The following is a 22,608-nucleotide window of genomic DNA, read 5'->3' as shown; positions in this document are numbered from 1 at the left end:
GATCTGAGACAAAGAAATCTGACTTTTACCAGAGCTGACCAGAGGAAAGCACAAACACAGTCCCCCACTACCACAAATAATGCAGTTGAGTTTCCCACATTTGGGGAAATCACAGGGGTCAGCATACCCAGAATGCAATGAATGAACCTAACCCTGGGAGAACAATCTTCATGACCATGGTATCTCCTATGCAAAATAAGTATGATTTGGGATAGGGCTGGGGAGGGCCGCTGCTCAGGCACATCTCTGTCAAGTAAAGGAGATTCAACTGAGGCAGCACAAGGGAACTCTCATCTGGGGACAACAACTGCAGGGAGAACACATATTTTCAGATGAACATGATAGGGCAGAAGGCTGCCTAATACTGAAGCACCCCCAAACAACAAACCAAATGCAACAACTAGTGCAAGCATTCCTGGGGGAAGGCCTGCAGCAGATGGATTTGAATATGCTGATGTCATCCAAGCAGTGGGTCAAAGTTGGCTTCAACCCTCGTCTGCATATGAAAAGAATAAAGGGGTGTGCAGGGCATGGCGGCCTTTTGCGGCGCTTGGATGACCCCTAGTTCGCATTAAACACCTCCACCCTCCTTCGGTGTGGGGCTCATGTTGGCTATGCCCCAGCCCCTGGAGCATTCAAGCTGATTTCTTGCAGCAGCTGGGCACTGTAACAGCTCCAGAGCTGCTCTGTAAAGCAAGTAAAAGGGTGTGGGCCCTGCAGCACTACCTGTAGTTTGCATTGTGCGTTGGAAGGCACAAAGTAAGCAGACGGGAGAAGTCAGGATAGTGCACAAGGGTATAGAAGGGAGGGGCTCAAGAAAAAGTAGTGGAAACAGACAGCAAACTAGGCTGGAGAGCGACCTGAAACAAAGAGATCTGAATTATATGAGAGCCGACCAGGGGAAACACAAATTATGCAGTCAAGTTTCCCACATTTGGGGAAATCGCAGGGGCAGCACACCCAGAGTGCAATGGGTGAGCCTTGCCCTGGGAGAAGCATCTTCATGATCATAGTATCTCACCTGGCAGGTAAGTAGGAGTTGGGCTAGAGCTGGGGAGGGTCGCTGCTCGGGCACCCCCCTGTCAAGTGAAGGAGATCCAACTGAGGCAGCACAAGGGAACTCTCGAAAGAAGAACAAGGCTAGAGGAAGATCTGAGACAAAGAAATCTGACTTTTACCAGAGCTGACCAGAGGAAAGCACAAACACAGTCCCCCACAACCACAAATAATGCAGTTGAGTTTCCCACATTTGGGGAAATCACAGGGGTCAGCATACCCAGAATGCAATGAATGAACCTAACCCTGGGAGAACAATCTTCATGACCATGGTATCTCCTATGCAAAATAAGTATGATTTGGGATAGGGCTGGGGAGGGCCGCTGCTCAGGCACATCTCTGTCAAGTAAAGGAGATTCAACTGAGGCAGCACAAGGGAACTCTCATCTGGGGACAACAACTGCAGGGAGAACACATATTTTCAGATGAACATGGGAGGGCAGAAGGCTGCCTAATACTGAAGCACCCCCAAACAACAAACCAAATGCAACAACTAGTGCAAGCATTCCTGGGGGAAGGCCTGCCGCAGATGGATTTGCATATGGTGATGTCATCCAAGCAGTGGGTCAAAGTTGGTTCAAACACCTTTGCAAAGTTCTATAAGTTTGATACCCTGGCTGAGGAGGACCTCCTGTTTGCTCAATCGGTGCTGCACAGTCATCCGCACTCTCCTGCCCGTTTGGGAGCTTTGGTATAATCCCCATGGTCCTTACGGAGTCCCCAGCATCCTCTAGGACGTAAGAGAAAATAAGATTTTAAACCTACCGGTAAATATTTTTCTCGTAGTCCGTAGAGGATGCTGGGTGCCCGTCCCAAGTGCGGTCTTCTTCTGCAAGACTTGTATATAGTTATTGCTTACATAAGGGTTATATGTTAGTTTTCATCGGTCTTGGACTGATGCTATGTTGTTTTCATACTGTTAACTGGGTAGTATATCACAAGTTATACGGTGTGATTGGTGTGGCTGGTATGAATCTTGACCTTGGATTAACAAAAATCCTTTCCTCGTACTGTCCGTCTCCTCTGGGCACAGTTTCTCTAACTGAGGTATGGAGGAGGGGCATAGAGGGAGGAGCCAGTGCACACCCAGATCTAAAGTCTTTCTTAAAGTGCACATGTCTGCGGCGGAGCCCGTCTATCCCACATGGTCCTTACGGAGTCCCCATCATCCTCTACGGACTACGAGAAAAAAAAATTACCGGTAGGTTTAAAATTTTATTTTTTTCTCTGCAACCCACTGCTAAATTGTGCTTCCTAGCTGTTTTTTATAAAATCACTTAATTAAATCTAACTCTGATTACGTCAGAGAAGGCCAGGTACCCTACACCATAAGAGGGGGTTTGAAATTTTGACTTGTCTACTTAAAGATCACCAAAATCTGATGACAAGGTCAATTACATCCCTGGGTGGGATTGAACCACCAACCTTTTGGTTAATAGCCCATGTAAGTGCAAGAAATCCTGAAGCACTCACTCATCATGGGAAAGTACCAATGTGTATCTTACAAAAATTCTCCAGATTATTGACTTTTTAAAGTTTTTCTAGGAAACGTTCTAGATGAATGATTATTAGCCTTTGTCAGTATTGACTTTTGCAAGGTGTCTCTGTGGCGCAATCGGTTAGCATGTTTGGCTATTAACCAAAAGGTTGGTGGTTCAATCCCACCCAAGGATGTAATTGACCTTGTAATCAGATTTTGGTGATCTTTAAGTAGACAAGTCAAAATTTCAAAAAAAAACCCTTATGGTGTAGGGTACCTGGCCTTCTCTGATGTAATCAGAGTTAGATTTGATTAAGTGATTTTATAAAAAAACAGCTAGGAAGCACAATTTAGCAGTGGGTTGCAGAGAAAAAAAAATATGCTGGCAGAAAAGTCCAATTGAGTGATTAAACAGCTCTTCATTTTCTGATTTTATGTTTATGCTAACAAATTTGCTCTCTGAAAAGTGTCCACAAAGCCAAGTCTCTGATTAACACCTTTGTAGGAATGGTTTTTCACCTATTACTGAAATAAACTTGCTTCATTGGAAAGGCATCAAAGATGCATCCTCATTTCAATTTCTACTGAAATAATACAGGTTGACACCAGGAAACGTCACTGCATCCTTGCTGCTTCCTCATGGGGAAGTCTGTTTAATGTGAAAACAAGGTGATATCTAATCAGCACACAGGTAAGGAATTAAGAAAATCTTTCTTTATGGGTGAAGATGTTTCTCACAAATTGTTGTCCCAATGCATCATTGAAATTCAAGATGGAAGATGATTTTCATATATCACTTGTACATTTTGCATTGCTCTTCTGGTGACAATGTAGTTTGTTTTTGTCAATTACCATTTCAGTAATAGGGTAAAGAAAATTAAGTGGATTTTTTAAAGAAAACAATGCTGTCAATATACTATTAAAACAAATTAAAATGATAAAAGTTATTGTACTTTAAGTAAAAATAAAAGAGCCAAAATATCAATCCCAGTTTTTGATTACTTTAATTATAAAAAAAAAATGCACATAGCAGAGGAAAGTTTCGATCAATCAACCTCTGGGTTATGGGCCACGCATGCTTCCATTGCACTACTCTGCTGCTCATGGAAGTGTAAGAGATCCTGAAGACTAAATTGATTAAAGGCCTAAAAGTACTGGACTATAAGGAAAGACTTACTAGGCTGAATATTTATACACTAGAAAAGAGGTGCCTAAGAGGAGATATTATTAATATCTTCAAATATGTAAAGATACATAACAAAGAGTTATCAGAGGAATTATTTATTAAAAGAACACGTGGTCACTCGCTGCGACTGGAGGAAAGTTCAGAACGCAATGGAGGAAAGGTTTCTTCACTGTTAGGGCAATCAGGATGTGGAATTCCCTGCCAGGGAAGGTGGTAATGGCGGACTCTGTAATTGGATTTAAAAAAGGAATGGATACATTTCTGAATGAAAAAGCTATCCAAGGTTATAATACTTAAAATATCAACATGGTTAATCCGGGGGTAACATGAGTTATAGTAGCTAACTAGTCATAAAACATTATTCAGCAAGTATGTAGAATCATCACAACTTAAAACAGGTTGAACACGATGGGCAATTTGCCTCTATTCAACCTCAAAAACTATGTTACTATATTACTATGTTATTGTAGTATACAGAACACCACAATGCAATGAGCAGTGATAGTGAGCACTGATGAGGATACTAGAACTGACACTGAGCAGCAAGATGCAGCACTGGACTATTAGTAATGTACTGTAGTATGCTGAGCACCACAATGCAGCACAAGACAATGAGCAGTGATACTGAGCACTGATGAGGATACTACTGAGAACTGACACTGAGCAGGAGAGACACACTACTAGTATTACTGAGCATCAATAAGTAACCACTGATACTGAGCACTGATATTGAGATTTCCACTGAGAGAACATAGCCACGTCCTCTCCGCTCTCTCTTCAATGCACGAGTAAAAATGGCAGCAACGCGCAGCTCTTTATATGGAATCCGAATCTCGCGAGAATCCGACAGCGGGATGATGACATTTTCCCTTGTTCAGGTTTTCCGAGTCAGGCGGGAACAACCGAGCCTGCCTCGGACCAGTGTAAACCACGTGGAGTTCGTGGGGAATTCGGTTCTCGGAGAACCGAACCCGCTCCTCTCTACCTTATACCCATCAATTTTTTTATTTTCAATCTAAGCCCCTGCAGTTTTCTGTAAGCATCTGCTTCGCTATGATGATCAACAAGTCACAAGGGCAAACACTCAGGGTTTGAGGCGTAGATCTTAGGACCAGCTACTACAAGCATGGCAGAGGTGTCACTATCACTGGTGACACCCAGAGAGGTGGCGAGGGAGATTGTAATGCAGTGCGCGCAGATAAACAGCGCAATGGTAAAAAGGAGGCATGGTTTCATAGGTAGGGGCGTGGCCTGGTGGCCTGAATCTACATTTTGTTGCTCCGGGTGTCCCGGGGGTTGGGGGCTGCACCCGGGGACTAGTGTGTGAGCGGTGCTGGCTCCTGCACAGTGACAGGGCATGGCCACCCAGCATGACGCCTCCCTTCTTGACCATGCCGTAATTGCAGTCGCACTGCAGTTCAGCGTGATCATAAAAAATGGTGTAGGCTCCTGCTGGTGCAGACTGTATGTGCGCGCAGGAAGCCGCCACCATTTTTGTGATCACAGCGGCTGAATGTGATGTCATACAGCCGCTGTGACCACGCCCCCTGTGTCTCCTCCGTTGCAGACCCCATTTTGAAGCCTTGCCCCCGCACCGCTCCATCCCTGACTTGGAAATGGAGTGTTGCTGACCCACCTCTCCCCCCCTTCCCCGCCCCGATTGACAGGCAGAGGCGATCACATTCTCTGCGGGGTGCCGCAGAAAATGCAGGCACATGCGTATGCTCTTAGCAATTTTTGCAGTTGGATCGCTTATTGTGATTGCAATCCAACCTGAATCAGGCCCTATTACCTATCACAATGCGCTGCGGGCAGTACAAAATTGGGTTAATATAGGAGAAAAACCCCCAGACCTGTACTCCTTAACTGTACCTGGTGGCTAGTGGAGCGGCTGCCCAGTAATCAGTGTCCACCGCAGTGCGCACACGGCCCACCCCCTACGGCCTCGCTCCCCTTCATCAGCGGCCTCGTGATCCGGAAGGGTGGTGTGTGTGTGACTGACCTTAGGATGAAACCGGAGCCTCCGCTGCAGTGACCCAGCAACCAGGGCACGGGAGTATACAGCGCCGCTGGGAGTGATGAAGCTGCAGTAAAGATGTCTATTAGACCTAGCCTGCTGCAGCCCTTGTAGATTCTCATAAAACAAGTTCTTCTTTTCTTGTCAAAATTAATAGCTAAGAATAGGCTGCCTGAGGCAGTCCCCTGTTAATTGGCCTGCTACTGAAGGCACCAACTACAAACTGAGCTCCCTGTTCATGGAAGCGGGGTTATAGAGGAGAATGCACTGAGCTTCTTGGGAACAGTCAAAAGCTTTGAGCCGGTTGGTGCCTCAGATCAAGATCCTACTCTACACCCCAATGTGAATCCTTGTGGAGTCCAGTGTACCCCACAGAAGAAATTAATGTGTCACACCCATTGGCAGCAACCTTAGAATAGCTGCTGACGGGCACAATTGAGAAAGGAAGGGGGGGGGGACATTTGAATCCAGCACATAGATGCAATTCAAATATGTAATTTGTACCTTCCTATTTTAAAATATAATGGATGAACCTCACCCTGTGAGAACAATCTTCATGATCAAGAGATCTAATATGTAAAATAAGTATGAGTTGGGACAGGGCTGGGGAGGGTGGCAGCTCGGGCAGCCCCTCCCCCGTCAAGTTAAGGAGATTCAACTGAGGAAGCACAAGGGAACTCTCGTCTGGGGACAACAACTGCAGGGAGACCACATCTTTTCAGATGAACATGGGAGGGCGGACGGCTGCCTAATACTGAAGCACCATCAAATATCAAACCATATCCAACAACTAGTACAAGCATTCCTGGGGGAAGGTCTGCAGCAGACGGATTTGCATACGGTGATGTCATCCAAGCAGTGGGCCAAAGTTGGCTGGAACCCTCATCTGCATATAAAAAGAGAAAAGGGGCATGCAGGGCATGGCGGCCTTTTGCAGTGCTTGGATGACCCCTAGTTCGCATTAAACACCCCCACCCTCCTTTGGTGTGGGGCTCATGTTGGCCATGCCCCATCCCCTGAAGCATTCATGCTGATTTCTTGCAGCAGCTTGGCACTGTAACAGCTCCAGAGCTGCTCTGTAAGGCAAGTAAAAGGGTGTGGGCCCTGCAGCACCACCTGTAGTTCGCATTGTGCGTTGGAAGGCACAAAGTAAGCAGACGGGAGGAGAAGTCAGGATAGTACACAAGGGCATCCTTTTCTCTTAGTCCGTAGAGGATGCTGGGGTCACATTAAGAACCATGGGGTATAGACGGGATCCGCAAGAGACATGGGCACTTTAAGACTTTCAAAGGGTGTGAACTGGCTCCTCCCTCTATGCCCCTCCTCCAGACTCCAGTTATAGGAACTGTGCCCAGGGAGACGGACATTTCGAGGAAAGGATTTATTGTTAAACTAAGGTGAGCATCTTACCAGCTCACACCTTAAGCATGCCGCAGAACGTGGCATTCAACAGAACACAAGCCAACGGCATGAACAATTGCAGCAAAAAGCTGACCAGAACCGTAACACAACATGTGTATAACCACAAGTAATAACTGCAGACACAGTATGGACTGGGACGGGTGCCCAGCATCCTCTACGTACTAAGAGAAAAGGATTTACCGGTAGGTATTAAAATCCTATTTTCTCATACGACCTAGAGGATGCTGGGGTCACATTAAGAACCATGGGGTTATACCAAAGCTCTTGAACGGGTGGGAGAGTGCGTACGACTCTGCAGCACCGAATGACCCAACTTGAGGTTATCATCAGCCAAGGTATCAAACTTGTAAAACTTAGCAAAAGTGTTTACTAAATAGCTGCTCGGCAAAGTTGCAATGCCGAGACTCCCCGACCAGCTGCCCAGGATGAACCCACCTTTCTAGTAGAATGGGTCTTCACCTAATTCAGTAACGGCAATCCTGCCGTGGAATGAGCATGCTGAATCTTACCACAGATCCAGCGCATAATGGTCTGCATGGAAGCAGGACACCCAATCATGTTGGGAGCATACAGGACAAACAGAGCCTCTGTTTTCCTAATCTGAACCGTTCTGGTGACATAAATTTTCAAAGTTCTGACCACAGCCAGAGACTTTGACTCAACGAAGGTGTCAGTGGCCAAAGGCACCATGTGGAAAGATGAACCACCTTCGGCAGAAATTGTTGACGTGTCCTCAATTCTGCTCTATCTTCATGAAAGATCAAATAAAGGCTCTTGTGATACTGCATGGTTTGTACTGTTTTCCATGTGCTCCCAGATCTTTCAAGCAAGTAGCATGGTCAAGAAAGTTCTGTTTGAAAAGAAACAAACATTTACTGTCATTGTTATGCAAATAAACTTACATTAAAGCTAACAAGAAAGCACACTCGTTCTGTCTTTAAACTGATAAAAGAAACCCCAATAATATGGGGCATGCAAAAATTGAGATAAAACTCAGTTTTGCTCCTCTCCACGGAAATCTTTAATAAAAGGCGAAATATTTGTTAGTTCTGAAGAGAAACCAGAGCATGACCAAGATTCCACCTGTCGCCTGAGTGCCATGCCAGCAGTTCTCATTCAGCTCAAAGTGAGCACCCAATTTGAATGAAAGAAAGCAGATTTCTCACCAGGCTTCCCCTTGCTATAAACATGGTTTGTACTCTTTTCCATGTGCTCCCAGATCTTTCAAACAATTAGTGTGGTCAAGAAAGTTCTGTTTGAAAAGAAACAAACATTTACTGTCATTTCTATGCAAATGAGCTTACATTAAAGCACACTCGTTCTATCTTTAAACCAATAAAATAAAACCCCAATAAGATGGGGCATGCAAAAATTGAGATAAAACTCAGTTTTGCTCCTCTCCACGGAAATCTTTAGTAAAAGGCGAAATATTTGTTCGTTCTGAAGAGAAACCACAGCATGACCAAGATTCTACCTGTCGCCTGAGTGCCATGCCAGCAGTCCTCATTCAGCTCAAAGTGAGCACCCAATTTGAAAGAAAGAAAGCAGATTTCTCACCAGGCTTCCCCTTGCTATAAACATGGTTTGTACTCTTTTCCATGTGCTCCCAGATCTTTCAAGCAATTAGTATAGTCAAGAAAGTTCTGTTTGAAAAGAAACAAACATTTACTGTCATTTCTACGCAAATGAGCTTACATTAAAGCACACTCGTTCTATCTTTAAACTGATAAAAGAAACCCCAATAAGACGGGGCATGCAAAAATTGAGATAAAACTCAGTTTTGCTCCTCTCCACGGAAATCTTTAGTAAAAGGCGAAAGATTTGTTCGTTCTGAAGAGAAACCAGAGCATGACCAAGATTCCACCTGTCGCCTGAGTGCCGTGCCAGCAGTCCTCATTCAGATCAAAGTGAGCGCCCAATTTGAAAGAAAGCAGATTTCTCACCTGTCTTCTCCTTGCTATAAGCATGGTTTGTACTGTATTCCATGTGCTCCCAGATCTTTCAAGCAAGTACCATGGTCAAGAAAGTTCTGTTTGAAAAGAAACAAACATTTACTGTCATTTCTATGCAAATGAGCTTACATTAAAGCACACTCATTCTATCTTTAAACCGATAAAAGAAACCCCAAAAAGATGGGGCATGCAAAAATTGAGATAAAACTCGGTTTTGCTCCTCTCCACGGAAATCTTTAGTAAAAGGCGAAAGATTTGTTCGTTCTGAAGAGAAACCAGAGCATGACCAAGATTTTTATCTGAAAATATGTGTTCTCCCTGCAGTTGTTGTCCCCAGATGAGAGTTCCCTTGTGCTGCCTCAGTTGAATCTCCTTTACTTGACAGGGGGATGCTCGAGCAGCGACCCTCCCCAGCTCTAGCCCAACTCCTACTTACCTGCCAGGTGAGATACTATGATCATGAAGGTGCTTCTCCCAGGGCAAGGCTCACCCATTGCACTCTGGATGTGCTGCCCCTGCAATTTCCCAAAATGTGGGAAACTTGACTGCATAATTTGTGTTTCCCCTGGTCGGCTCTCGTATAATTCAGATCTCTTTGTCTCAGGTCTCTCTCCAGCCTAGTTTGCTGTCTGTTTCCACTTCTCTTTTCTTAAGCCGCTCCATTCTATGGCCTTGCGCACTATCCTTACTTCTCCCGTCTGCTTACTTTGTGCCTTCCAATGCACAATGCAAACTACAGGTAGTGCTGCAGGGCCCACACCCTTTTACTTGCCTTACAGAGCAGCTCTGGAGCAGTTACAGTGCCCAGCTGCTGCAAGAAATCAGCTTGAATGCTTCAGGGGCTGGGGAATAGCCAACATGAGCCCCACACCGAAGGAGGGTGGAGGTGTGTAATGCGAACTAGGGGTCATCCAAGCGCCGCAAAAGGCCGCCATGCCCTGCACGCCCCTTGTCTCTTTTCATATGCAGACGAGGGTTGAAGCCAACTTTGACCCACTGTTTGGATGACATCACCATATGCAAATCCATCTGCTGCAGGCCTTCCCCCAGGAATGCTTGCACTAGTTGTTGCATTTGGTTTGTTGTTTGGGGGTGCTTCAGTATTAGGCAGCCTTCTGCCCTCCCATGTTCATCTGAAAATATGTGTTCTCCCTGCAGTTGTTGTCCCCAGATGAGAGTTCCCTTGTGCTGCCTCAGTTGAATCTCCTTTACTTGACAGAGATGTGCCTGAGCAGCGGCCCTCCCCAGCTCTATCCCAAATCATACTTATTTTGCATAGGCGATACCATGGTCATGAAGATTGTTCTCCCAGGGTGAGGTTCATTCATTGCATTCTGGGTATGCTGACCCCTGTGATTTCCCCAAATGTGGGAAACTCGGCTGCATTATTTGTGGTAGTGGGGGACTGTGTTTGTGCTTTCCTCTGGTCAGCTCTGGTAAAAATCAGATTTCTTTATCTCAGATCTTCCTCTAGCCTTGTTCTTCTTTTGAGAGTTCCCTTGTGCTGCCTCAGTTGGATCTCTTTCACTTGACAGGGGGGTGCCCGAGCAGCGACCCTCCCCAGCTCTAGCCCAACTCCTACTTACCTGCCAGGTGAGATACTATGATCATGAAGGTGCTTCTCCCAGGGCAAGGCTCACCCATTGCACTCTGGTTGTGCTGCCCCTGTGATTTCCCCAAATGTGGGAAACTTGACTGCATAATTTGTGTTTCCCTTGGTCGGCTCTCGTATAATTCAGATCTCTTTGTCTCAGGTCTCTCTCCAGCCTAGTTTGCTGTCTGTTTCCACTTCTCTTTTCTTGAGCCGCTCCCTTCTATGCCTTTGCGCACTATCCTGACTTCTCCCGTCTGCTTACTTCGTGCCTTCCAACGCACAATGCAAACTACAGGTAGTGCTGCAGGGCCCACACCCTTTTACTTGCCTTACAGAGCAGCTCTGGAGCAGTTACAGTGCCCAGCTGCTGCAAGAAATCAGCTTGAATGCTTCAGGGGCTGGGGCATAGCCAACATGAGCCCCACACCGAAGGAGGGTGGAGGTGTGTAATGCGAACTAGGGGTCATCCAAGCGCCGCAAAAGGCCGCCATGCCCTGCACGCCCCTTTTCTCTTTTCATATGCAGACGAGGGTTGAAGCCAACTTTGACCCACTGCTTGGATGGCATCACCATATGCAAATCCATCTGCTGCAGGCCTTCCCCCAGGAATGCTTGCACTAGTTGTTGCATTTGGTTTGTTGTTTGGGGGTGCTTCAGTATTAGGCAGCCTTCTGCCCTCCCATGTTCATCTGAAAATATGTGTTCTCCCTGCAGTTGTTGTCCCCAGATGAGAGTTCCCTTGTGCTGCCTCAGTTGAATCTCCTTTACTTGACAGAGATGTGCCTGAGCAGCGGCCCTCCCCAGCCCTATCCCAAATCATACTTATTTTGCATAGGAGAGACCATGGTCTTGAAGATTGTTCTCCCAGGGTGAGGTTCATTCATTGCATTCTGGGTATGCTGACCCCTGTGATTTCCCCAAATGTGGGAAACTCAACTGCATTATTTGTGGTAGTGGGGGACTGTGTTTGTGCTTTCCTCTGGTCAGCTCTGGTAAAAGTCAGATTTCTTTGTTTCAGTTCTTCCTCTAGCCTTGTTCTTCTTTCGAGAGTTCCCTTGTGCTGCCTCAGTTGGATCTCCTTCACTTGACAGGGGGGTGCCCGAGCAGCGACCCTCCCCAGCTCTAGCCCAACTTCTACTTACCTGCCAGGTGAGATACTATAAACATGAAGGTGCTTCTCCCAGGGCAAGGCTCACCCATTGCACTCTGGATGTGCTGCCCCTGCAATTTCCCCAAATGTGGGAAACTTGACTGCATAATTTGTGTTTCCCCTGGTCGGCTCTCGTATAATTCAGATCTCTTTGTCTCAGGTCTCTCTCCAGCCTAGTTTGCTGTCTGTTTCCACTTCTCTTTTCTTAAGCCGCTCCATTCTATGGCCTTGCGCACTATCCTTACTTCTCCCGTCTGCTTACTTTGTGCCTTCCAATGCACAATGCAAACTACAGGTAGTGCTGCAGGGCCCACACCCTTTTACTTGCCGTACAGAGCAGCTCTGGAGCTGTTACAGTGCCCAGCTACTGCAAGAAATCAGCTTGAATGCTTCAGGGGCTGGGGCATAGCCAACATGAGCCCCACACCAAAGGAGGGTGGAGGTGTTTAATGCAAACTAGGGGTCATCCAAGCGCCGCAAAAGGCCGCCATGCCCTGCACGCCCCTTTTCTCTTTTCATATGCAGACGAGGGTTGAAGCCAACTTTGACCCACTGCTTGGATGACATCACCATATGCAAATCCATCTGCTGCAGGCCTTCCCCCAGGAATGCTTGCACTAGTTGTTGCATTTGGTTTGTTGTTTGGGGGTGCTTCAGTATTAGGCAGCCTTCTGCCCTCCCATGTTCATCTGAAAATATGTGTTCTCCCTGCAGTTGTTGTCCCCAGATGAGAGTTCCCTTATGCTGCCTCAGTTGAATCTCCTTTACTTGACAGAGATGTGCCTGAGCAGCGGCCCTCCCCAGCCCTATCCCAAATCATACCTATTTTGCATAGGAGATACCATGGTCATGAAGATTATTCTCCCAGTGTGAGGTTCATTCATTGCATTCTGGGTATGCTGACCCCTGTGATTTCCCCAAATGTGTGAAACTCGACAGCATTATTAGTGGTAGTGGGGGACTGTGTTTGTGTTTTCCTCTGGTCAGCTCAGGTAAAAGTCAGATTTCTTTGTCTCAGATCTTCCTCTAGCCTTGTTCTTCTTTCGAGAATTCCCTTGTGCTGCCTCAGTTGGATCTCCTTCACTTGACAGGGGGGTACCCGACCAGCGACCCTCCCCAGCTCTAGCCCAACTCCTACTTACCTGCCAGGTGAGATACTATGATCACGTAGGTGCTTCTCCCAGGGCAAGGCTCACCCATTGCACTCTGGGTGTGCTGCTCCTGCGATTTCCCCAAATGTGGGAAACTTGACTGCATAATTTGTGTTTCCCTTGGTCGGCTCTCGTATAATTCAGATCTCTTTGTCTCAGGTCTCTCTCCAGCCTAGTTTGCTGTCTGTTTCCACTTCTCTATTCTTAAGTACCTTCCAATGCACAATGCAAACTACAGGTAGTGCTGCAGGGCCCACACCCTTTTACTTGCCGTACAGAGCAGCTCTGGAGCTGTTACAGTGCCCAGCTGCTGCAAGAAATCAGCTTGAATGCTTCAGGGGCTGGGGCATAGCCAACATGAGCCCCACACCGAAGGAGGGTGGGGGTGTTTAATGCGAACTAAGGGTCATCCAAGCGCCGCAAAAGGCCGCCATGCCCTGCATACCCCTTTTCTCTTTTCATATGCAGATGAGGGTTCCAGCCAACTTTGGCCCACTGCTTGGATGACATCACCGTATGCAAATCCGTCTTCTGCAGAACTTCCCCCAGGAATGCTTGTACTAGTTGTTGCATTTGGTTTGTTGTTTCGGGGTGCTTCAGTATTAGGCAGCCTTCTGCCCTCCCATGTTCATCTGAAAATATGTGTTCTCCCTGCAGTTGTTGTCCCCAGATGGGAGTTCCCTTGTGCTGCCTCAGTTGAATCTCCTTTACTTGACAGAGATGTGCCTGAGCAGCGGCCCTCCCCAGCCCTATCCCAAATCATACCTATTTTGCATAGGAGATACCATGGTCATGAAGATTGTTCTCCGAGGGTGAGGTTCATTCATTGCATTTTGGGTATGCTGACCCCTGTGATTTCCCCAAATGTGGGAAACTCGACTGCATTATTTGTGGTAGTGGGGGACTGTGTTTGTGCTTTCCTCTGGTCAGCTCTGGTAAAAGTCAGATTTCTTTATCTCAGATCTTCCTCTAGCCTTGTTCTTCTTTCGAGTGTTCCCTTGTGCTGCCTCAGTTGGATCTCTTTCACTTGACAGGGGGGTGCCCGAGCAGCGACCCTCCCCAGCTCTAGCCCAACTCCTACTTACCTGCCAGGTGAGATACTATGATCATGAAGGTGCTTCTCCCAGGGCAAGGCTCATCCATTGCACTCTGGTTGTGCTGCCCCTGTGATTTCCCCAAATGTGGGAAACTTGACTGCATAATTTGTGTTTCCCTTGGTCGGCTCTCGTATAATTCAGATCTCTTTGTCTCAGGTCTCTCTCCAGCCTAGTTTGCTGTCTGTTTCCACTTCTCTTTTCTTGAGCCGCTCCCTTCTATGCCCTTGCGCACTATCCTGACTTCTCCCGTCTGCTTACTTCGTGCCTTCCAACGCACAATGCAAACTACAGGTAGTGCTGCAGGGCCCACACCCTTTTACTTGCCTTACAGAGCAGCTCTGGAGCAGTTACAGTGCCCAGCTGCTGCAAGAAATCAGCTTGAATGCTTCAGGGGCTGGGGCATAGCTAACATGAGCCCCACACCGAAGGAGGGTGGAGGTGTGTAATGCGAACTAGGGGTCATCCAAGCGCCGCAAAAGGCCGCCATGCCCTGCACGCCCCTTTTCTCTTTTCATATGCAGACGAGGGTTGAAGCCAACTTTGACCCACTGCTTGGATGGCATCACCATATGCAAATCCATCTGCTGCAGGCCTTCCCCCAGGAATGCTTGCACTAGTTGTTGCATTTGGTTTGTTGTTTGGGGGTGCTTCAGTATTAGGCAGCCTTCTGCCCTCCCATGTTCATCTGAAAATATGTGTTCTCCCTGCAGTTGTTGTCCCCAGATGAGAGTTCCCTTGTGCTGCCTCAGTTGAATCTCCTTTACTTGACAGAGATGTGCCTGAGCAGCGGCCCTCCCCAGCCCTATCCCAAATCATACTTATTTTGCATAGGAGAGACCATGGTCTTGAAGATTGTTCTCCCAGGGTGAGGTTCATTCATTGCATTCTGGGTATGCTGACCCCTGTGATTTCCCCAAATGTGGGAAACTCAACTGCATTATTTGTGGTAGTGGGGGACTGTGTTTGTGCTTTCCTCTGGTCAGCTCTGGTAAAAGTCAGATTTCTTTGTTTCAGTTCTTCCTCTAGCCTTGTTCTTCTTTCGAGAGTTCCCTTGTGCTGCCTCAGTTGGATCTCCTTCACTTGACAGGGGGGTGCCCGAGCAGCGACCCTCCCCAGCTCTAGCCCAACTTCTACTTACCTGCCAGGTGAGATACTATAATCATGAAGGTGCTTCTCCCAGGGCAAGGCTCACCCATTGCAATCTGGATGTGCTGCCCCTGCGATTTCCCCAAATGTGGGAAACTTGACTGCATAATTTGTGTTTCCCCTGGTCGGCTCTCGTATAATTCAGATCTCTTTGTCTCAGGTCTCTCTCCAGCCTAGTTTGCTGTCTGTTTCCACTTTTCTTTTCTTAAGCCGCTTCATTCTATGGCCTTGCGCACTATCCTTACTTCTCCCGTCTGCTTACTTTGTGCCTTCCAATGCACAATGCAAACTACAGGTAGTGCTGCAGGGCCCACACCCTTTTACTTGCCGACCACAGCAGCTCTGGAGCAGTTACAGTGCCCAGCTACTGCAAGAAATCAGCTTGAATGCTTCAGGGGCTGGGGCATAGCCAACATGAGCCCCACACCAAAGGAGGGTGGAGGTGTTTAATGCAAACTAGGGGTCATCCAAGCGCCGCAAAAGGCCGCCATGCCCTGCACGCCCCTTTTCTCTTTTCATATGCAGACGAGGGTTGAAGCCAACTTTGACCCACTGCTTGGATGACATCACCATATGCAAATCCATCTGCTGCAGGCCTTCCCCCAGGAATGCTTGCACTAGTTGTTGCATTTGGTTTGTTGTTTGGGGGTGCTTCAGTATTAGGCAGCCTTCTGCCCTCCCATGTTCATCTGAAAATATGTGTTCTCCCTGCAGTTGTTGTCCCCAGATGAGAGTTCCCTTGTGCTGCCTCAGTTGAATCTCCTTTACTTGACAGAGATGTGCCTGAGCAGCGGCCCTCCCCAGCCCTATCCCAAATCATACTTATTTTGCATAGGAGATACCATGGTCATGAAGATTATTCTCCCAGTGTGAGGTTCATTCATTGCATTCTGGGTATGCTGTCCCCTGTGATTTCCCCAAATGTGTGAAACTCGACAGCATTATTTGTGGTAGTGGGGGACTGTGTTTGTGTTTTCCTCTGGTCAGCTCAGGTAAAAGTCAGATTTCTTTGTCTCAGATCTTCCTCTAGCCTTGTTCTTCTTTCGAGAATTCCCTTGTGCTGCCTCAGTTGGATCTCCATCACTTGACAGGGGGGTACCCGACCAGCGACCCTCCCCAGCTCTAGCCCAACTCCTACTTACCTGCCAGGTGAGATACTATGATCACGTAGGTGCTTCTCCCAGGGCAAGGCTCACCCATTGCACTCTGGGTGTGCTGCTCCTGCGATTTCCCCAAATGTGGGAAACTTGACTGCATAATTTGTGTTTCCCTTGGTCGGCTCTCGTATAATTCAGATCTCTTTGTCTCAGGTCTCTCTCCAGCCTAGTTTGCTGTCTGTTTCCACTTCTCTTTTCTTAAGTACCTTTCAATGCACAATGCAAACTACAGGTAGTGCTGCAGGGCCCACACCCTTTTACTTGCCGTACAGAGCAGCTCTGGAGCTGTTACAGTGCCCAGCTGCTGCAAGAAATCAGCTTGAATGCTTCAGGGGCTGGGGCATAGCCAACATGAGCCCCACACCGAAGGAGGGTGGGGGTGTTTAATGCGAACTAAGGGTCATCCAAGCGCCGCAAAAGGCCGCCATGCCCTGCATACCCCTTTTCTCTTTTCATATGCAGATGAGGGTTCCAGCCAACTTTGGCCCACTGCTTGGATGACATCACCGTATGCAAATCCGTCTTCTGCAGAACTTCCCCCAGGAATGCTTGTACTAGTTGTTGCATTTGGTTTGTTGTTTCGGGGTGCTTCAGTATTAGGCAGCCTTCTGCCCTCCCATGTTCATCTGAAAATATGTGTTCTCCCTGCAGTTGTTGTCCCCAGATGGGAGTTCCCTTGTGCTGCCTCAGTTGAATCTCCTTTACTTGACAGAGATGTGCCTGAGCAGCGGCCCTCCCCAGCCCTATCCCAAATCATACCTATTTTGCATAGGAGATACCATGGTCATGAAGATTGTTCTCCGAGGGTGAGGTTCATTCATTGCATTTTGGGTATGCTGACCCCTGTGATTTCCCCAAATGTGGGAAACTCGACTGCATTATTTGTGGTAGTGGGGGACTGTGTTTGTGCTTTCCTCTGGTCAGCTCTGGTAAAAGTCAGATTTCTTTATCTCAGATCTTCCTCTAGCCTTGTTCTTCTTTCGAGAGTTCCCTTGTGCTGCCTCAGTTGGATCTCTTTCACTTGACAGGGGGGTGCCCGAGCAGCGACCCTCCCCAGCTCTAGCCCAACTCCTACTTACCTGCCAGGTGAGATACTATGATCATGAAGGTGCTTCTCCCAGGGCAAGGCTCACCCATTGCACTCTGGTTGTGCTGCCCCTGTGATTTCCCCAAATGTGGGAAACTTGACTGCATAATTTGTGTTTCCCTTGGTCGGCTCTCGTATAATTCAGATCTCTTTGTCTCAGGTCTCTCTCCAGCCTAGTTTGCTGTCTGTTTCCACTTCTCTTTTCTTGAGCCGCTCCCTTCTATGCCCTTGCGCACTATCCTGACTTCTCCCGTCTGCTTACTTCGTGCCTTCCAACGCACAATGCAAACTACAGGTAGTGCTGCAGGGCCCACACCCTTTTACTTGCCTTACAGAGCAGCTCTGGAGCAGTTACAGTGCCCAGCTGCTGCAAGAAATCAGCTTGAATGCTTCAGGGGCTGGGGCATAGCCAACATGAGCCCCACACCGAAGGAGGGTGGAGGTGTGTAATGCGAACTAGGGGTCATCCAAGCGCCGCAAAAGGCCGCCATGCCCTGCACGCCCCTTTTCTCTTTTCATATGCAGACGAGGGTTGAAGCCAACTTTGACCCACTGCTTGGATGGCATCACCATATGCAAATCCATCTGCTGCAGGCCTTCCCCCAGGAATGCTTGCACTAGTTGTTGCATTTGGTTTGTTGTTTGGGGGTGCTTCAGTATTAGGCAGCCTTCTGCCCTCCCATGTTCATCTGAAAATATGTTTTCTCCCTGCAGTTGTTCTCCCCAGATGAGAGTTCCCTTGTGCTGCCTCAGTTGAATCTCCTTTACTTGACAGAGATGTGCCTGAGCAGCGGCCCTCCCCAGCCCTATCCCAAATCATACTTATTTTGCATAGGAGAGACCATGGTCATGAAGATTGTTCTCCCAGGGTGAGGTTCATTCATTGCATTCTGGGTATGCTGACCCCTGTGATTTCCCCAAATGTGGGAAACTCAACTGCATTATTTGTGGTAGTGGGGGACTGTGTTTGTGCTTTCCTCTGGTCAGCTCTGGTAAAAGTCAGATTTCTTTGTTTCAGTTCTTCCTCTAGCCTTGTTCTTCTTTCGAGAGTTCCCTTGTGCTGCCTCAGTTGGATCTCCTTCACTTGACAGGGGGGTGCCCGAGCAGCGACCCTCCCCAGCTCTAGCCCAACTCCTACTTACCTGCCAGGTGAGATACTATAATCATGAAGGTGCTTCTCCCAGGGCAAGGCTCACCCATTGCAATCTGGATGTGCTGCCCCTGCGATTTCCCCAAATGTGGGAAACTTGACTGCATAATTTGTGTTTCCCCTGGTCGGCTCTCGTATAATTCAGATCTCTTTGTCTCAGGTCTCTCTCCAGCCTAGTTTGCTGTCTGTTTCCACTTTTCTTTTCTTAAGCCGCTCCATTCTATGGCCTTGCGCACTATCCTTACTTCTCCCGTCTGCTTACTTTGTGCCTTCCAATGCACAATGCAAACTACAGGTAGTGCTGCAGGGCCCACACCCTTTTACTTGCCGTACAGAGCAGCTCTGGAGCAGTTACAGTGCCCAGCTACTGCAAGAAATCAGCTTGAATGCTTCAGGGGCTGGGGCATAGCCAACATGAGCCCCACAACAAAGGAGGGTGGAGGTGTTTAATGCAAACTAGGGGTCATCCAAGCGCCGCAAAAGGCCACCATGCCCTGCACGCCCCTTTTCTCTTTTCATATGCAGACGAGGGTTGAAGCCAACTTTGACCCACTGCTTGGATGACATCACCATATGCAAATCCATCTGCTGCAGGCCTTCCCCCAGGAATGCTTGCACTAGTTGTTGCATTTGGTTTGTTGTTTGGGGGTGCTTCAGTATTAGGCAGCCTTCTGCCCTCCCATGTTCATCTGAAAATATGTGTTCTCCCTGCAGTTGTTGTCCCCAGATGAGAGTTCCCTTATGCTGCCTCAGTTGAATCTCCTTTACTTGACAGAGATGTGCCTGAGCAGCGGCCCTCCCCAGCCCTATCCCAAATCATACTTATTTTGCATAGGAGATACCATGGTCATGAAGATTATTCTCCCAGTGTGAGGTTCATTCATTGCATTCTGGGTATGCTGACCCCTGTGATTTCCCCAAATGTGTGAAACTCGACAGCATTATTTGTGGTAGTGGGGGACTGTGTTTGTGTTTTCCTCTGGTCAGCTCAGGTAAAAGTCAGATTTCTTTGTCTCAGATCTTCCTCTAGCCTTGTTCTTCTTTCGAGAGTTCCCTTGTGCTGCCTCAGTTGGATCTCCTTCACTTGACAGGGGGGTACCCGAGCAGCGACCCTCCCCAGCTCTAGCCCAACTCCTACTTACCTGCCAGGTGAGATACTATGATCACGTAGGTGCTTCTCCCAGGGCAAGGCTCACCCATTGCACTCTGGGTGTGCTGCTCCTGCGATTTCCCCAAATGTGGGAAACTTGACTGCATAATTTGTGTTTCCCCTGGTCGGCTCTCGTATAATTCAGATCTCTTTGTCTCAGGTCTCTCTCCAGCCTAGTTTGCTGTCTGTTTCCACTTCTCTATTCTTAAGTGCCTTCCAATGCACAATGCAAACTACAGGTAGTGCTGCAGGGCCCACACCCTTTTACTTGCCGTACAGAGCAGCTCTGGAGCTGTTACAGTGCCCAGCTGCTGCAAGAAATCAGCTTGAATGCTTCAGGGGCTGGGGCATAGCCAACATGAGCCCCACACCGAAGGAGGGTGGGGGTGTTTAATGCGAACTAAGGGTCATCCAAGCGCCGCAAAAGGCCGCCATACCCTGCATACCCCTTTTCTCTTTTCATATGCAGATGAGGGTTCCAGCCAACTTTGGCCCACTGCTTGGATGACATCACCGTATGCAAATCCGTCTTCTGCAGAACTTCCCCCAGGAATGCTTGTACTAGTTGTTGCATTTGGTTTGTTGTTTGGGGGTGCTTCAGTATTAGGCCGCCTTCTGCCCTCCCATGTTCATCTGAAAATATGTGTTCTCCCTGCAGTTGTTGTCCCCAGATGGGAGTTCCCTTGTGCTGCCTCAGTTGAATCTCCTTTACTTGACAGAGATGTGCCTGAGCAGCGGCCCTCCCCAGCCCTATCCCAAATCATACCTATTTTGCATAGGAGATACCATGGTCATGAAGATTGTTCTCCGAGGGTGAGGCTCATTCATTGCATTTTGGGTATGCTGAACCCTGTGATTTCCCCAAATGTGGGAAACTCGACTGCATTATTTGTGGTAGTGGGGGACTGTGTTAGTGCTTTCCTCTGGTCAGCTCTGGTAAAAGTCAGATTTCTTTGTCTCAGATTTTCCTCTAGCCTTGTTCTTCTTTCGAGAGTTCCCTTGTGCTGCCTCAGTTGGATCTCCTTCACTTGACAGGGGGGTACCCGAGCAGCAACCCTCCCCAGCTCTAGCCCAACTCCTACTTACCTGCCAGGTGAGATACTATGATCATGAAGGTGCTTCTCCCAGGGCAAGGCTCACCCATTGCACTCTGGGTGTGCTGCTCCTGCGATTTCCCCAAATGTGGGACACTTGACTGCATAATTTGTGTTTCCCCTGGTCGGCTCTCGTATAATTTAGATCTCTTTGTCTCAGGTCTCTCTCCAGCCTAGTTTGCTGCCTGTTTCCACTTCTCTTTTCTTGAGCCGCTCCCTTCTATGCCCTTGCGCACTATCCTGACTTCTTTCGTCTGCTTACTTTGTGCCTTCCAACGCACAATGCGAACTACAGGTAGTGCTGCAGGGCCCACACCCTTTTACTTGCCTTACAGAGCAGCTCTAGAGCTGTTACAGTGCCCAGCTGCTGCAAGAAATCAGCTTGAATACTTCAGGGGCTGGGGCATAGCCAACATGAGCCCCACACCGAAGGAGAATGGAGGTGTTTAATGCGAACTAGGGGTCATCCAAGCGCCGCAAAAGGCCGCCATTCCCTGCATAACCCTTATTCTCTTTTCATATGCAGATGAGGGTTCCAGCCAACTTTGGCCCACTGCTTGGATGACATCACCGTATGCAAATACGTCTTCTGCAGACCTTCTCCCAGGAATGCTTTTACTAGTTGTTGCATTTGGTTTGTTGTTTGGGGGTGCTTCAGTATTAGGCAGCCTTCTGCCCTCCCATGTTCATCTGAAAATATGTGTTCTCCCTGCAGTTGTTGTCCCCAGATGAGAGTTCCCTTGTGCTGCCTCAGTTGAATCTCCTTTACTTGACAGAGATGTGCCTGAGCAGCGGCCCTCCCCAGCCCTATCCCAAATCATACTTATTTTGCATAGGAGATACCATTATCATGAAGATTGTTCTCCCAGGGTGAGGTTCATTCATTGCATTCTGGGTATGCTGACCCCTGTGATTTCCCCAAATGTGGGAAACTCGACTGCATTATTTGTTGTAGTGGGGGACTGTGTTTGTGCTTTCCTCTGGTCAGCTCTGGTAAAAGTCAGATTTCTATGTCTCAGATCTTCATCTAGCCTTGTTCTTTTTTCGAGAGTTTCCTTGTGCTGCCTCAGTTGGATCTCCTTCACTTGACAGGGGGGTGCCCGTACAGCGACCCTCCCCAGCTCTAGCCCAACTCCTACTTACCTGCCAGGTGATATACTATGATCAGGAAGGTGCTTCTCCCAGGGCAAGGCTCACCCAATGCACTCTGGGTGTGCTGCTCCTACGATTTCCCCAAATGTGGGACACTTGATTACATAATTTGTGTTTCCTCTGGTCGGCTCTCGTATAATTCAGATCTCTTTGTCTCAGGTCTCTCTCCAGCCTAGTTTGCTGTCTGTTTCCACTTCTCTTTTCTTGAGCCGCTCCCTTCTATGCCCTTGTGCACTATCCTGACTTCCCCGTCTGCTTACTTTGTGCCTTCCAACGCACAATGCAAACTACAGGTAGTGCTGCAGGGCCCACACCCTTTTACTTGCTTTACAGAGCAGCTCTGGAGCTGTTACAGTGCCCAGCTGCTGCAAGAAATCAGCTTGAATGCTTCAGGGGCTGGGGCATAGCCAACATGAGCCCCACACCGAAGGAGGGTGGAGGTGTTTAATGCGAACTAGGGGTCATCCAAGCGCCGCAAAAGGCCGCCATGCCCTGCACACCCCTTTTTTATTTTCATATGCAGACGAGGGTTGAAGCCAACTTTGACCCACTGCTTGGATGACATCA

The 22,608-nt window shown here is 48.0% G+C and overlaps 28 non-coding genes and 2 pseudogenes across 28 annotated transcripts; 23 read left to right on the top strand and 7 right to left on the bottom strand.

Annotated features, from left to right (window-relative positions):
- Positions 1 to 39: 39 nt before the first annotated feature.
- LOC135023845 (U1 spliceosomal RNA) lies at positions 40 to 203 on the bottom strand. The gene has a single exon (XR_010220739.1). It is a non-coding gene; the product is annotated as a U1 spliceosomal RNA (small nuclear RNA).
- A 691-nt stretch (positions 204 to 894) lies between these two features.
- On the bottom strand, positions 895 to 1,036 carry LOC135023682 (U1 spliceosomal RNA; annotated as a pseudogene).
- A 152-nt stretch (positions 1,037 to 1,188) lies between these two features.
- Positions 1,189 to 1,352, bottom strand: LOC135023489 (U1 spliceosomal RNA). Its single transcript, XR_010220434.1, has one exon. It is a non-coding gene; the product is annotated as a U1 spliceosomal RNA (small nuclear RNA).
- A 6,762-nt stretch (positions 1,353 to 8,114) lies between these two features.
- On the bottom strand, positions 8,115 to 8,230 carry LOC135023862 (U5 spliceosomal RNA). The gene has a single exon (XR_010220755.1). It is a non-coding gene; the product is annotated as a U5 spliceosomal RNA (small nuclear RNA).
- Positions 8,231 to 8,505: 275 nt separating this feature from the next.
- LOC135023852 (U5 spliceosomal RNA) lies at positions 8,506 to 8,621 on the bottom strand. Its single transcript, XR_010220746.1, has one exon. It is a non-coding gene; the product is annotated as a U5 spliceosomal RNA (small nuclear RNA).
- Positions 8,622 to 8,895: 274 nt separating this feature from the next.
- Positions 8,896 to 9,011, bottom strand: LOC135023836 (U5 spliceosomal RNA). Its single transcript, XR_010220730.1, has one exon. It is a non-coding gene; the product is annotated as a U5 spliceosomal RNA (small nuclear RNA).
- A 270-nt stretch (positions 9,012 to 9,281) lies between these two features.
- Positions 9,282 to 9,397, bottom strand: LOC135023832 (U5 spliceosomal RNA). The gene has a single exon (XR_010220726.1). It is a non-coding gene; the product is annotated as a U5 spliceosomal RNA (small nuclear RNA).
- Positions 9,398 to 9,541: 144 nt separating this feature from the next.
- LOC135023737 (U1 spliceosomal RNA) lies at positions 9,542 to 9,704 on the top strand. The gene has a single exon (XR_010220661.1). It is a non-coding gene; the product is annotated as a U1 spliceosomal RNA (small nuclear RNA).
- Positions 9,705 to 10,375: 671 nt separating this feature from the next.
- LOC135023529 (U1 spliceosomal RNA) lies at positions 10,376 to 10,539 on the top strand. Its single transcript, XR_010220472.1, has one exon. It is a non-coding gene; the product is annotated as a U1 spliceosomal RNA (small nuclear RNA).
- Positions 10,540 to 10,691: 152 nt separating this feature from the next.
- On the top strand, positions 10,692 to 10,854 carry LOC135023770 (U1 spliceosomal RNA). The gene has a single exon (XR_010220679.1). It is a non-coding gene; the product is annotated as a U1 spliceosomal RNA (small nuclear RNA).
- A 671-nt stretch (positions 10,855 to 11,525) lies between these two features.
- On the top strand, positions 11,526 to 11,689 carry LOC135023482 (U1 spliceosomal RNA). The gene has a single exon (XR_010220427.1). It is a non-coding gene; the product is annotated as a U1 spliceosomal RNA (small nuclear RNA).
- Positions 11,690 to 11,841: 152 nt separating this feature from the next.
- On the top strand, positions 11,842 to 12,004 carry LOC135023779 (U1 spliceosomal RNA). Its single transcript, XR_010220687.1, has one exon. It is a non-coding gene; the product is annotated as a U1 spliceosomal RNA (small nuclear RNA).
- Positions 12,005 to 12,675: 671 nt separating this feature from the next.
- LOC135023765 (U1 spliceosomal RNA) lies at positions 12,676 to 12,839 on the top strand. Its single transcript, XR_010220674.1, has one exon. It is a non-coding gene; the product is annotated as a U1 spliceosomal RNA (small nuclear RNA).
- Positions 12,840 to 12,991: 152 nt separating this feature from the next.
- LOC135023739 (U1 spliceosomal RNA) lies at positions 12,992 to 13,154 on the top strand. The gene has a single exon (XR_010220663.1). It is a non-coding gene; the product is annotated as a U1 spliceosomal RNA (small nuclear RNA).
- A 615-nt stretch (positions 13,155 to 13,769) lies between these two features.
- Positions 13,770 to 13,933, top strand: LOC135023522 (U1 spliceosomal RNA). The gene has a single exon (XR_010220466.1). It is a non-coding gene; the product is annotated as a U1 spliceosomal RNA (small nuclear RNA).
- A 152-nt stretch (positions 13,934 to 14,085) lies between these two features.
- Positions 14,086 to 14,248, top strand: LOC135023760 (U1 spliceosomal RNA). The gene has a single exon (XR_010220670.1). It is a non-coding gene; the product is annotated as a U1 spliceosomal RNA (small nuclear RNA).
- Positions 14,249 to 14,919: 671 nt separating this feature from the next.
- Positions 14,920 to 15,083, top strand: LOC135023880 (U1 spliceosomal RNA). The gene has a single exon (XR_010220774.1). It is a non-coding gene; the product is annotated as a U1 spliceosomal RNA (small nuclear RNA).
- A 152-nt stretch (positions 15,084 to 15,235) lies between these two features.
- LOC135023790 (U1 spliceosomal RNA) lies at positions 15,236 to 15,398 on the top strand. Its single transcript, XR_010220695.1, has one exon. It is a non-coding gene; the product is annotated as a U1 spliceosomal RNA (small nuclear RNA).
- Positions 15,399 to 16,069: 671 nt separating this feature from the next.
- Positions 16,070 to 16,233, top strand: LOC135023627 (U1 spliceosomal RNA). Its single transcript, XR_010220567.1, has one exon. It is a non-coding gene; the product is annotated as a U1 spliceosomal RNA (small nuclear RNA).
- A 152-nt stretch (positions 16,234 to 16,385) lies between these two features.
- LOC135023738 (U1 spliceosomal RNA) lies at positions 16,386 to 16,548 on the top strand. Its single transcript, XR_010220662.1, has one exon. It is a non-coding gene; the product is annotated as a U1 spliceosomal RNA (small nuclear RNA).
- A 615-nt stretch (positions 16,549 to 17,163) lies between these two features.
- On the top strand, positions 17,164 to 17,327 carry LOC135023520 (U1 spliceosomal RNA). Its single transcript, XR_010220464.1, has one exon. It is a non-coding gene; the product is annotated as a U1 spliceosomal RNA (small nuclear RNA).
- A 152-nt stretch (positions 17,328 to 17,479) lies between these two features.
- Positions 17,480 to 17,642, top strand: LOC135023769 (U1 spliceosomal RNA). Its single transcript, XR_010220678.1, has one exon. It is a non-coding gene; the product is annotated as a U1 spliceosomal RNA (small nuclear RNA).
- A 671-nt stretch (positions 17,643 to 18,313) lies between these two features.
- Positions 18,314 to 18,477, top strand: LOC135023875 (U1 spliceosomal RNA). Its single transcript, XR_010220769.1, has one exon. It is a non-coding gene; the product is annotated as a U1 spliceosomal RNA (small nuclear RNA).
- Positions 18,478 to 18,629: 152 nt separating this feature from the next.
- On the top strand, positions 18,630 to 18,792 carry LOC135023789 (U1 spliceosomal RNA). Its single transcript, XR_010220694.1, has one exon. It is a non-coding gene; the product is annotated as a U1 spliceosomal RNA (small nuclear RNA).
- Positions 18,793 to 19,463: 671 nt separating this feature from the next.
- LOC135023624 (U1 spliceosomal RNA) lies at positions 19,464 to 19,627 on the top strand. Its single transcript, XR_010220563.1, has one exon. It is a non-coding gene; the product is annotated as a U1 spliceosomal RNA (small nuclear RNA).
- A 152-nt stretch (positions 19,628 to 19,779) lies between these two features.
- Positions 19,780 to 19,942, top strand: LOC135023727 (U1 spliceosomal RNA). Its single transcript, XR_010220654.1, has one exon. It is a non-coding gene; the product is annotated as a U1 spliceosomal RNA (small nuclear RNA).
- Positions 19,943 to 20,557: 615 nt separating this feature from the next.
- Positions 20,558 to 20,721, top strand: LOC135023532 (U1 spliceosomal RNA). Its single transcript, XR_010220475.1, has one exon. It is a non-coding gene; the product is annotated as a U1 spliceosomal RNA (small nuclear RNA).
- Positions 20,722 to 20,873: 152 nt separating this feature from the next.
- LOC135023733 (U1 spliceosomal RNA) lies at positions 20,874 to 21,015 on the top strand (annotated as a pseudogene).
- Positions 21,016 to 21,708: 693 nt separating this feature from the next.
- Positions 21,709 to 21,872, top strand: LOC135023508 (U1 spliceosomal RNA). Its single transcript, XR_010220452.1, has one exon. It is a non-coding gene; the product is annotated as a U1 spliceosomal RNA (small nuclear RNA).
- A 152-nt stretch (positions 21,873 to 22,024) lies between these two features.
- LOC135023810 (U1 spliceosomal RNA) lies at positions 22,025 to 22,187 on the top strand. The gene has a single exon (XR_010220708.1). It is a non-coding gene; the product is annotated as a U1 spliceosomal RNA (small nuclear RNA).
- Positions 22,188 to 22,608: the final 421 nt, after the last annotated feature.

This window comes from Pseudophryne corroboree, unplaced genomic scaffold (assembly GCF_028390025.1).
Source record: "Pseudophryne corroboree isolate aPseCor3 unplaced genomic scaffold, aPseCor3.hap2 scaffold_400, whole genome shotgun sequence".
In the NCBI taxonomy this organism is placed as follows: Eukaryota; Metazoa; Chordata; class Amphibia; order Anura; family Myobatrachidae; genus Pseudophryne; species Pseudophryne corroboree.
Note: the sequence above shows the minus strand (reverse complement) of the source record. Positions and strands in the feature narration are given on the sequence as shown.